This window comes from Mus musculus, chromosome 13, assembly GCF_000001635.26.
Source record: "Mus musculus strain C57BL/6J chromosome 13, GRCm38.p6 C57BL/6J".
NCBI classification, from domain to species: domain Eukaryota; kingdom Metazoa; phylum Chordata; class Mammalia; order Rodentia; family Muridae; genus Mus; species Mus musculus.
Window position 1 is genome coordinate 107493142 of NC_000079.6, and position 11751 is coordinate 107504892.

At 44.2% G+C, this 11751-nt stretch overlaps 1 long non-coding RNA gene across 11 annotated transcripts; it reads right to left on the reverse strand.

The window, feature by feature from the left end:
- Nucleotides 1–133: 133 nt before the first annotated feature.
- Gm31803 lies at nucleotides 134–11385 on the reverse strand. Of its 11 annotated transcripts, XR_873923.1 has the most exons (4): nucleotides 10272–11385; nucleotides 9757–9821; nucleotides 9340–9516; nucleotides 999–3020 (listed from the first exon to the last, which is right to left on the reverse strand). It is a non-coding gene; the product is annotated as a predicted gene, 31803 (long non-coding RNA). The 11 variants fall into 11 exon arrangements; XR_873926.1 differs by lacking the exon at nucleotides 10272–11385 and adding an exon at nucleotides 134–772 and having other exon boundaries at nucleotides 2748–3020; nucleotides 9340–10031; XR_873924.1 differs by lacking the exon at nucleotides 10272–11385 and adding an exon at nucleotides 134–772 and having other exon boundaries at nucleotides 2161–3020; nucleotides 9340–10031.
- Nucleotides 11386–11751: the final 366 nt, after the last annotated feature.

An 11751-nucleotide genomic window follows, 5' to 3' on the forward strand; every position in this document is an offset into this window, starting at 1 on the left:
TGTTCCCCTGGCTTGCTTCCCCTGGCTTGCTCAGCTTGTTTTCTTGTAGAACCCAGGACCACCAGTCCAGGGATGGCACCACCCACACTGGGCCCTCCCACTCTTGATCACTAATCCATTTACAGCTAGATCTCATGGAGGCATTTTCTTTCCTTTCTCTGTGATAACTCCAGCTTGTGTCAAGTTGACACACAAAACCAGCCAGGACAGCGATGTGATGACTATTCCTCATTTACAGATTAGGAAACCAATGTCCAAAACCTGTACCTTTGTCAGTGTTGAGTAGAAACTTATTTTTACCCAAAGCCTATATTTTCCTTCCTTCCTTTCCTCCTTCCTTCCTTCTTGCCTTCACTTCTACATTTCTTCCTTCCTTTCCTTTTGATGTTAATTCTTTGACGGTAAGAAAACAACAGAAACATCCTAGATTAATCATCACCGAGAACATCACACTTAAAGTCACAAGTTTTAGCCTGGAGCATAAGACTCAAAAATAGTCAGGAGTTGCAGATTCAGATGTACAAGACTTTGGGCAAGGAGCCTTCCTTGCCTCTCTGGGCTCCCATTGCCCAACTGTGTGAGGCTCTCTCCGAAGTCCCTTCTTATTCTGTGATTCTTGGAGCACACCTATGGGGACGGACGTGTTCTTGTTCAGAATAGTTCTACCACCAGGAATCTTATGAAGCAATAAGGCTCAATTCCCCACAGCCACCACATTCAGCATCCAGACTTCCCGAAAGCATATGGCACAGTGGATGCCTGCCAGGATGCTCTGTGAACGGAAGTGAAGAGCGAATGAGCAGCAGCAGCAGCCAGCATGTTGGGTTTGTCCCTCTTGTTCTCATGACTGCGAGTCAGCAGTGCTGTGCTCCCGCGTGGGAGTTGGCGCGGTTTGCCAGTGATTTCCTGGACGGAAGCTCAGGCTTTGCATGGCCAAGGATTTCCGCTGTCTCCTTCCGTACTGCCCATCACCTGCACTATCTCCTGCCTATTCTTCCTTTTAGTGTTTCCTACTTCTCTGTGTCTCCATGTTTACTACACTACGGAGAAAAGTTTAGGAAAGACGGGAGGGGGGAAAGAGAGAGAGAGAGAGAGAGAGAGAGAGAGAGAGAGAGAAATAGAGAGAGACAGAGGGAGACAGAGAGACAGAGTCCAGTGTGGCATCCTGACCTCATTTCAAAGAGGAAGCTGTAAGAACTGTTGACCTGCTTCATTTGTGTAGAGGGAGAGTTTATGGACTGAGGAGGAAGAAAGAATGTGAAAACATTTAAAGTTTTAATTTTATCGGTTTTTCTATTCATTCTCAGCCTTCTCCAACTCTGACCCAATTTTGCCTCTTTTCATGAAGCTCTTGATGAGAGAGAGGAAGATGGAGAGAGAGAGGGCAGGATTTATGGTAAATTAAGTTAATCTCATGAGCAATCATTTTATACAGGCTCCTTCAGAATCCTAACATTCAAGATACAAGCCTGAATTCCATTTGTAAAAGCTTAGACTTTTGTTTGTTTATTTTGGCTATTTGAGAGGTAGTGATTAATTTTTTTTCTTTTAATCACAGGACATTATGTGGGCACAAACATTGCTCTGTTGCCAGACTGTGGTACCCCAGGCCAGAGGGAAGCCAAGCACAGACACCATTCACACAATTGGTAGGAAGGCAGGAATAAGGCTCACGAATGCTGCTGCATTCTGGATTGTCTTTTCTACCCAGGGGAGGGTGGGCCCATCTCAGGCTTTGCCAGCTTCACGAGGAGTTGTTCAGGCAGAAATCCCCTCCCCAGAGTTTCATCAGAGAACGGGGGTAAGGGAGGTGGCCCGAACCTTGATCTGTGACAAAGTTATAATCAATGCTGTAAATTGCAGTTAGCCTCACCAGCTACAAATGACAGTCAGCTCAGTGACACCAAAATGTTGCTGTTGTAGATGGCCAGCCTCGCTGGGAGGGGTACACCTTGACTGAGGGGGACACATTCAGTCCCATAAGGCCAGTGTGCAAAGTAGCCGTGTGTGTGTGTGTGTGTGTGTGTGTGTGTGTGTGTGTGTGTGTGTGTGTTGATTGTGGGGGGAGGCGGTTGAGTAGGAAGGCTAACTCACTCCAAATCTATGAAGCAGTGACCTGCAGAAAGAACACAGCACTCTGCCCTGTACTGTAATAGTTACCTGCTATAGTGAGTCCAAGTAGAGACCAAGGGCTTCTCAATGTGGTGGCCACGGCCACAAGGTCTATAAATGATCCAAGAGAAAGGAAAGAAAGCAGAGTTGGCTGATCACTTGCCCTTGATTGCTTAAGTAAGGCCGGCTTTCTTAACTGGCGTTTGAGGTGAGTCTGATTGCTCGTCCCCTTTGGTTTGACGTGGCAGCCAGTGTTTGGAAGGGAGCCCTGGAATGTGTGTCTTATTATACAACTGTTTATACTTTTGATAACAAAAGAATATAGTGACTGGGGTGGGGGGAGGGGGAGGTGACTAGAGAGTGGAACAGGCAGACTCTCTGAGGGGTGGGAGGGGCTGTAATTGAAATTGTAGCAAAGGAAACTTTTGAGAATCCTGGCTTCTGAAGCTCAGCTCCTGTCCCAGGTGTCTAAGGAAAATATTTTGAAGATTTTTGTGACTTTCATAGAGTATTTAATAAATGCACATTTTTAATATTACTATGTCCCATTTTAAGTTGAAAAGGGCTTATGAAGGCTTAATGGGAGATTCGCTCCGAGTCAGGGGGAAAGGAATGCGATAAAGATAGCGATTTACCTGAGATCTGAGACATACCCCTGGGAAGGCACTTGACTGCTGTGTAGGATTAACCGTCCTCTGAAATCTCAAGTTCATCTGCATATGTTTTGGAGAGGCACCCAGCCCCATTCGCTCCCTGTAGCTCTATTTGTTCAGTTTGCTGACACCAGACTCTGGCGCTATTGTGAAGATGGCACTTAAAGCCCATTCGAATTAGGTAGAACATCCTTTGAAATAGTCTTAGCCTCATTTTTCTCGGAATGTGTACAATGAGGAAAATTCATTTCCTTCCTGTCGAGAAAAGTTAATGATAATTTTTCATTATATTAAAATATTACCCATTGTTATGACTTCAGTTCAATGTTCCAGGGTTTAGCTGTGCCAAGGCCGAGACACCCATGTGTTATTTTAGACTTCCTCTAAAAAGAAAAAAAAATAGATTGTTTAAGATGAGTTATGATTCAAAAAAAGAGAGAAAAAAGGCAAGTCATACCATTTGGGAAGAATTAGTAGGTAATTATATATTTTTTTTTTAAAAAATCACTTTTTAGCATGAAAGCCCAAATTTTTAACAATGTTGACTCCAGAATATAATTATAAATGCCATGATGTTGAATCTCTGAACCAGAAATAAGAGCTTTCTTTCTTCTAAGATATAATAAAGGCTTTACTTATTGGGCACCATTTCTCTTTCAGTAGCAATGAAAGAAGAATTATAGGCTACTATTGTATTGTAATCCCTCAAGAAGTTTATTTATTTATTTTTAAATTTCTATAATCTCCCAGGGGTAATTTGTGTGTGAACGAGATATGGTAAGTTCTGGAAGGAGAAGTTACAATCCGGGGTTCAGGCAGCAATTTGGCTGATGCAAGACAACCAGAGCCATGGTTTCACTCCTGTACTCTGGAAACAAAGAGAACAGGAGGGGAGATCCTAGCAAGGAGTGAAGTTCTTGTTGGGAAAAGGGAGAGCAGCCTGGGGTGCCCTCCAGCAGCTAATGAATGCAGGCCCCCACCTCCATCCCATCCTGGACCAGTATGCCTGGGCCACAGGCTAAAGGTTCAAACATACAAACTTCCATCTTTCTGCTTTGAAGGCTGAAGTTCATGATCAAGGTGCCAGTGGGACTGGTCCCCTTTGAAGCCTCAGTGCCTGGCCAGTGGATAGTCACCTCTAGCTGTCTCTATGGTTGCTGTCTTTGTGCCTTGGTGTTTCTCTTTATCACAAAGACACCAACTATGCTAATGTCTACCCACTGTCTCAATCTAACCTAATCACCTTCCCAGAAAACTCTATATCCCCAAACACAAAGCTCCATAGCTGCCCACATAAGGTCCTTTCACCTTAGTTATATTTTTACAGATACACTTTCTGAGGCACTAAGGTTGGGTCTTTAACATGAGTACAGAGGACACACTTTAGACACACCCATCACTTTCCTGATGCAGCTGTAATATGTCAGAAAGAGCAGGTGATGTATCCGTGGTACACAGATGGAGGCTGTCTCCTATGCATTAGCTTGAAGGAAGAATTAACAAGAGATGAGAGCTTTCCACCTAGAGATGTTTCAGGAACTGCAAATGGTAAGAAACTAGTTTTATTTCGGCGGAACTGTTTTTTAATTGTTCCACGCATGCTTTCAATGGAGAGAATAGTATAGCTAGCTGCCTATATTCCTGGGCTGGATTCAACAACTGTGATTCTCAGCCTCTTGTTCCAGCTATCCTTCTTTTTGCCTTTTTTTCTCTTTTAACACAAATCCTAGTGACTCTGTCATGTTATTCCAGTCCTCTTCAATATAAATATTTAATTAGGAGACTATTAAAACACTAACGCTATCTTATATGACAAGAATGCCATTCCCGTGCCTTAAAAATGAGTGCTAATTTCACATTTTAATCTTAATTCAGATTTTCCCCATCTCAAAAAAATTATAATTGAGTACATGAAGCAGGCGTCTAGACAAGATTGTTACTGCAGTTGGTTGTTAGTAGACTGTTTGTTGTGGAAAAATGGTATTTTCCAGCGTCATCTACTTAGCTTGTCCTGTAAGGCTGAGGTTTTATTTGTTGTTTATTTGGGAATGGTCCCAACTATCAAAATAAATTCACCTTCTAATGAGTGAGCCTGGGTGGAATTGCATATATTTTAGCCTTGATGGCTGCACTTTGACCTGGTGAGTGGCCGGCCTTACCACAGAGAGAATTAAAGTAGCTTTTTCTCTAGCTTCTCCATGTCTGTGTCATTGTAGTAGAGTCTAAAATGTTTCCTCTCATCGTAGGTAACATATCTGATTCAAAACACAGAGGTAATGGACAAGTTTCCCTATTTCTGTTACTGAGTTTATGTACACATGGCCTGGGTTTTAGAGGCCTCCTCCACCCATCTTTAAGATAACTCTTCTCAAAGCCAGCTCCACTGCTGCTCAAGGACCCCACCCTTTCTTTGAGTCTTCCAGGATCAGTTTCCTCATGGACTCCATAGCCCTGTGGTCATGGGAACTGCCTGACTCATACGTGTCACCTGGACACAAACCTCAGCTCCTTCAGTGGATTTCACGAACTGTCACAATGGTCATTGTGCATTCTGCGAGCTTTGTCGCTTAATTTAGTACCAGGAGGAGAGCCAGTGAGATGGTAGAAAAAAGGCACTTGATGTACAAACCTGAGGACCCGAGTTCAAGTCCCAAAATGAATAGTAGAAGGAGAGATGTGTCTCCCAAAAGTTGTCCTCGACTTTTGTTCCTGGCTGCCAGGAACTGCAGAATCTATCACTGTGAGACTCAATTCTGGGTCCCGGTATCTTGAATCTGCTTATAATCCCTTGTCTTTCTCCTAGAGCATGTTATGTTTACAGGTGTGTGTGTGTGTGTGTGTGTGTGTGTGTGTGTGTGAGACCTTCACACCAAGTGTCCTATGCGCATGTATGCATGCACAAACACACATAATGATGGACTTAAATGAACTGGAGACTTCCATGTGGGTCACAACCTTTTACCTCTCGCTGGTCTCTGGCTCCCACACTCTCTATCCCACTTCCTCACACCCTCTGTTCAGTCCCTCTTTTGTCTATTATTAGAATTATTTCTAGCTTAGTCTGGGGTCTCACTCGACCCTGCAGATGGCTTGCTAAAATATTTCCCGTCCTGGTATATTCAGGGCTTGCCTTCAGACGAGTTTTGATGAATGAGTTCTTCTCCATGTTCTTACAAGTAGACGTTGGCCAGCCCCTACTTCCAATCCAGCTCCCACACTCACCCTGCACCGTCCCATGCTGTGCTGCGTCTGTCTCCTCCCCTTTGCCTGAGCAGGGCACTGTGAACGCTGCTTGCCTGGTACATCTGACACTGTTTAAAAATTAGTATCAGAGTTGTGGAGAAGAATGTCCCATATTCCAAATGGCCTTTACATCTTGTTGAAAAAACATATCTGGACTATAGAAGTTCCCAGTTTTACCTGTATGCATTTCTCTCAAAACCCCCTCTGCAAACCTACATCAGAGATCAGAAACCCGCCCCTTTAGCAAAACAAATTTTCTCAACCTCTCAAGTTCCTGTGGCCAAGGAATTCTCGCTTGCAACAGAAACAAACAAACAAACCAATTCTCTGAATAATTGTGCCTCACCCAATTTGGCATGGCACAAAGGCTAACTGGACATGCTCTCTTTGAACTTGGTTTCAGCAAGATGTGCAAGAATACCAACGATCCCGCTGCCAGGAACTGCAGAATCCATCACTGTGAGACTCAATTCTGGGTCCCAGTATCTTGAATCTGCTTATGATCCCTTGTCTTTCTCCTAGAACAGGTTATGTTTACAGGTGTGTGTGTGTGTGTGTGTGTGTGTGTGTGTGTGTGTGTGTGTGTGTGTGTGTCTGTGTGTGTGTGTGTGTGTCTGTGTGTGTGTGAGAGAGAGAGACAGAGACAGAGACAAAGACAGAGAAAGAGAGACACACAGAGAGAGACAGTGACAGAGACAGACAGAGAGAGAAGAGAGAGAGAGAGAGAGAGAGAGAGAGAGAGATGGGTTTGGACATGTTCATGTGTTGGTACTTATGCAAGTGTGTAGACCAGGAGTAGACATCAGGTCTCTTTCTCAATCCCTTCTCTTATCTTCTTTTTAAAGAAAGGATCTGAAACTGAACCTGGGGCTTACTGACTGGCTAGATCTTGCTCTTTCCCTCTCCATCACCCCCGTACTGGGATTACAGGCACATGCCACACCAGTGAGCTCAGCTTTTTATGTAGACCCTGCCAACAGCACTTGGGCCTTCATGTTTGTGCAGCAAGCAGTTTACTGAGGGTGCTATCTTCCTGGGCCTGGCCAGGGGTCTTTATGTCTCCCTTCCTCCACACTCCTCTGTCACTTCCCTCGGCTTCCAGCCATCTTAAATGTGCCCATCTCCAGAGGACTGAAACACTAGCTGCTAGTTCACCGTCGGAGGAAAGCTCTCTATACATGTGAGAATATTGACGATGAGTGTGACAGCACTTGAGGTATGCAGTATTCTCAACTCATCCAAAATGCCTAACACACCTCGTGGAATGCATGTGTGCATATAACCATTCTAGCAAGATGCCTACAGGCTCCTGGGAAGTCTCAAGCTCCTGGCACTCAGTCCTTGAAATTAAAGTCACACAACATCTTAATTTCCTTCTTTCTAAGCCATGGAGTTGGCCGCTTTTGCTACACACCTACAGTCGGATCATCCATCCCCAGGGTTTGTCTGCAAAGGGTATTCTAATGGCTGTAATATTTGATTCGCTCTGCATTTCCTACGTACCCACCTCGTTATCTTAACAGAATCTGTATGTCCTTTGTTTGGAAGTGTGCATACTGTAAAGGCTATTACAACTTACATTTGAGTGAAAATAGTAGATTTATGAGCTGTCCTCCAGTTCTTGTCTGCCCTCTCCTAAGGCCACAACCCTGAAAAATCAGTCACTGAAACCTGTTTTGGTGTCAACTCTGAAATTCTGCTTTTTACGAACATTTCATAATGAAATCTTGGAAGTAAGCGCACAGAGGTTTTGCTCCTGTCATACCCCAGAAGGTCACATGCTCTAATTCAGCTTAAAGGGACACTAATCATATTCAGTGTGTGAGCGGAGAGGCTTACAGTTGGAGATGACACCATCATTTGCATAGGATGTAAAAATGAAGGACCATTAATTTTATAGCATTAATTGAAGAGCAGAAGTGTTAGACCTCTATAATTATCTCCAGTGAATACATTTCAAAGACATCTCCACAAATGAGGCTTGTGCGTGCGAATGTGTGAGGACATAGACACAAAGAGCAAAGCGAAGCCTCCACTTCGTCCTCCTTCAAGATGCATAGATTAGCGAATTGTTAAGTTAAAACCCCCAACTTAAATTTGAATTGCTTCTTCTGTGTGGAAACAAGACGTGTGCGAATTCTAGACTCCCAGGGGGATAGCTCACACAGAAGGGGACTACCCAGCCTGAAGGCTACGTCTCAGAGCCACTGGAGAGAGAACAAGAGAAGTGGCAGCTCTAGCAGGTGGACCATGTCTAGAGGAGGACATATGGGGATATGTCCTCCTCTAACACTCCTAACTCCATCAGCCATAGCTTCGCCAGGACCTGGTGCCCTTCCTCCTAGCATGTCTTTCCTCACTCTGGGTTTACCAGCCCTGTGTATATTCCCAATGTCTCAGACTGATAGACACGGGTTCAAATAAGGAATCCCTTTGTAATACTACTCATCTTAGTGGTTTGTGGTTCAAGGCCAAAATGAAAGTGTTTTCTGTTTTTCTCTCTCTTCTCTCTCTCTCTCCCCTCTCTCTCTCTTTCTCTCTCTCTGTATGTGTGTGTGTCTGTGTTTCTGTCTCTCTCTCTCTCTGTCTCTCTCTCTTTCTCTCTGTCTGTCTGTCTGGTAGGGTATCATGAAGTTCAGGCGGACTAAAAACTTGGTATGTAGTTGAAGCCTTGACCACCTTGATCGTCTTGTCTCTACCTCCTTGTTCGCACGAACCACAATACCCTGCTGGAAAATAGCGTTCATTCCTGAAGGTTTAAGGGGAATATTATAGGAGTTATTTAAGTGCCATTAGTTTTGGAACCAAAAAAGTCAAAAGTACAATAAAGGCCACGGATTACTGGGGAAAGGGAAAAGGAGTGAGAGAAAGGAGAAGACAGCTGTGCAATCGCCCCTGACACCCTGCTAGGTCAAAAGCACCTTTCACCTCTCAGGACTGCTGGGCCTTTGTTTCCACTGTTGAGGGTTTAGGAACAGAGAAATCAGGGAAAGAGAAGGTGCAGCCTGAGGCTTAAAAGCTACTTGGGCGTTTTAGTAATTATATTGACATGAAACACTCATCACTTTTAAAAATATGAGCTACCTCTGAACCTTAGAGTCCCAGGATCTCCCTGGGGTATAATTTTGGGTTCCTGAGGGGAAGGTTGGAAGCCAGTGGTGTAAATCAAGCAAGGCTTTAGCTAATGAGCTAATCCGATGCACACACTCAGTTTAAATATCCCTGTCTCCAGGGTCCCTGCAGGAGTGATAACCCTGGTGAGGGTGTCAGGTACCACTATACACGGGCAAAGGAGGAACTTGGGAGCGTGTGGGCTTTTAAGATATCTTACCCGACAGAGCACAGTGTAACTCTGCGAAGCTTCTCCGGATTGATGGGGTTACCAGGGGTGGTAGCTGCTTCCTTTCCATTCTTTATACCTCCCAGCTCAACCGGCTTTTCATTTCATGCTTCATTTGCTTAGTTTGGTACAACATTCTTTTCTCTTTTATGGCTTTCTGGAGGTAGACTGTACGTACAATAAACTTTACATATTTAAAGTGTACAACTGGATGTGTTTGGAAACACACATATACATGCACATATACATACTCCCGAGGCAAAGCATCAGATGTCCCTGTTCCCACCACAGCGGCCTATGTCCTTTTGCAACGCTTCCTTCCCTCGGCCCTGGTCCCAGCAAGTGCTGACCTGTTTTCTGCTGCTGGAGGTTGGTGTGCATTTTCTAGATGTTCTGCTAGATACTCACACACGTGCAGCTTTCACTCTTCTTTCTTAGGCTCCTTTCATGCACCAGGACCATGTCTTGCTCTTCTGCTAGAAACATTTCCCCCATCACATTAGAAATAGCTTCATGCTCCACGATGGTCCATGATGTGACAAGATTTGTATCTTACACAGGATGAGAGCATTAGCTTCTGTGTATTGCTTTGTTCCGAGACATTCACAGAACTATGCAGATAGGCTCCCTAGCCTTATTGGTTTTTAGTAGGAAGGGAGGGAGAGAGGGAGGGAGGAAGGGAGACAGAGAGACAGCGAAGGTCTTGGTTTTGTTTTTGGATGGGGGGGGGGGAGGATTAATTCTTATCAAGTTATTCTTCCTTTGCGGTGTAAATTCCAAGAATTTGAGGGGGATTTCTTCAGATCCGTCTGTGGAACTGGGTATGGAATATCCCCATTTCCTTTTATTGCTTCAATAAAGCAGCAAGCCAAACTTCTGTATGGAATGTAAAGCAAGCTGATATACCTGTGAGAGTGACTTACCTCCGGCTTGTTTCTCTGACAGCCCCTTGTAGGAACTGCAAGTACCACAGGGAGGAACTTATACTAAGAAACCTCCAAGACCCTCCTCCTCTGTATCTTGGAGTCTAAACATCTGCCCATGGTTCAGGCAGAAGTGTCCTTAAATGTTTCAGGTCACACTTCCGACACTTGCAGATGTCAGAAAAGTCACAAAAAGTGATGGCAAACCAAACCAAAACAGTCCGAGAGGCCCAAGCAGTTAAAATTCCTGGGGTTGGCTGGACTGGATCCAGAGGCTTAAGCATGTCCACCACACCCAGGCTTGTTTAGCCCTGCCTTTCTCTGTATTGATTTTATTCCCAGGCCATTCTCTCTGTATAGTGATCTCCCTTGGCTTCAGGCTCATGCCTGGCAGCTTCAACCTACCATCCCAAGAGAAACAAACCAGGGAGAAGTGCTTTACTGTGAATACATCCATGGCTGCGGGTAGAGAGGGACAGATAATCCCATATAGACTGTTGGGAGGAGGATGTCTTCTCGTCCCAGGGAGATGAAATATACTTAACTAAAAGAAAAGGATGGAGGGCATAGATGCTGTGCACAGAATGAAAGGTGCTCACTGGAATTGACCTGTGTCTAACTTCTGCAAGCCAGAGCACAAGCATATTAGCAGGACCTAAAATCAAACACACTTTATAAGATCTTGAGATGTAGTGTGAAGAGAGAAACACTGAATGATCTCTGTGGTGGAGAGCAGTGGAGAGGCAGGCAGCCAGCCATCTTTCAGAAGAGCGATGATGTCCTAGGGCAAGCATCCTGTGCCAGACATGAGCCACATACTGTTAGCAGCAGCAATGGAGTGGGTAGGGGCTCTCCACTGGAGCACGATTGTGGCATTCTATGAACATTGCTAATGATTCTATGATCTTTATAATTACGTTTTGGCTCTTTGTGAACTGATTAATATGATTAATACATCCTATATCTGCATGTCATAGCTCATATGCACTGATTGGTTCTTATTGACACAGCAAAATACAGAGTTATACTGTTCTGTACAGAATGTTTCTGGAAGTTAAGAGATCCTCTGGGTACTTCCACATATTTCTCAATAGAAGACTATAGCAACTTCAAGAACCTTTTGACCAATACAGTGATCTCAAGAGTGATTTTAGGCTGTTAAACATATAAAGAAATGAGTGCCTAGTATGGATTTTCTAGTGAAAACCTCAAATGGCATTAAAAGCTAGGTATCAGGAGAAAATTCTTAATGTTCTCCTAGGAGATTAACATCTGAGAGTGAGCCTTGGTTAGGTTGCAACAGAAGGAATTTAAGTGTCTGGATGATGTTAATTCCTCAAGCATACATCAAATTGCACCAAAGAGTTTAATTTCCATACTCAGGACATGATCCTAAGAAGGGAACTTCTCGGTATTAAACTAGACTATCCCTTTTAGGTGCAGCAACAGAGCTCAAATTTGATCCTGATGTGGTAGCCAA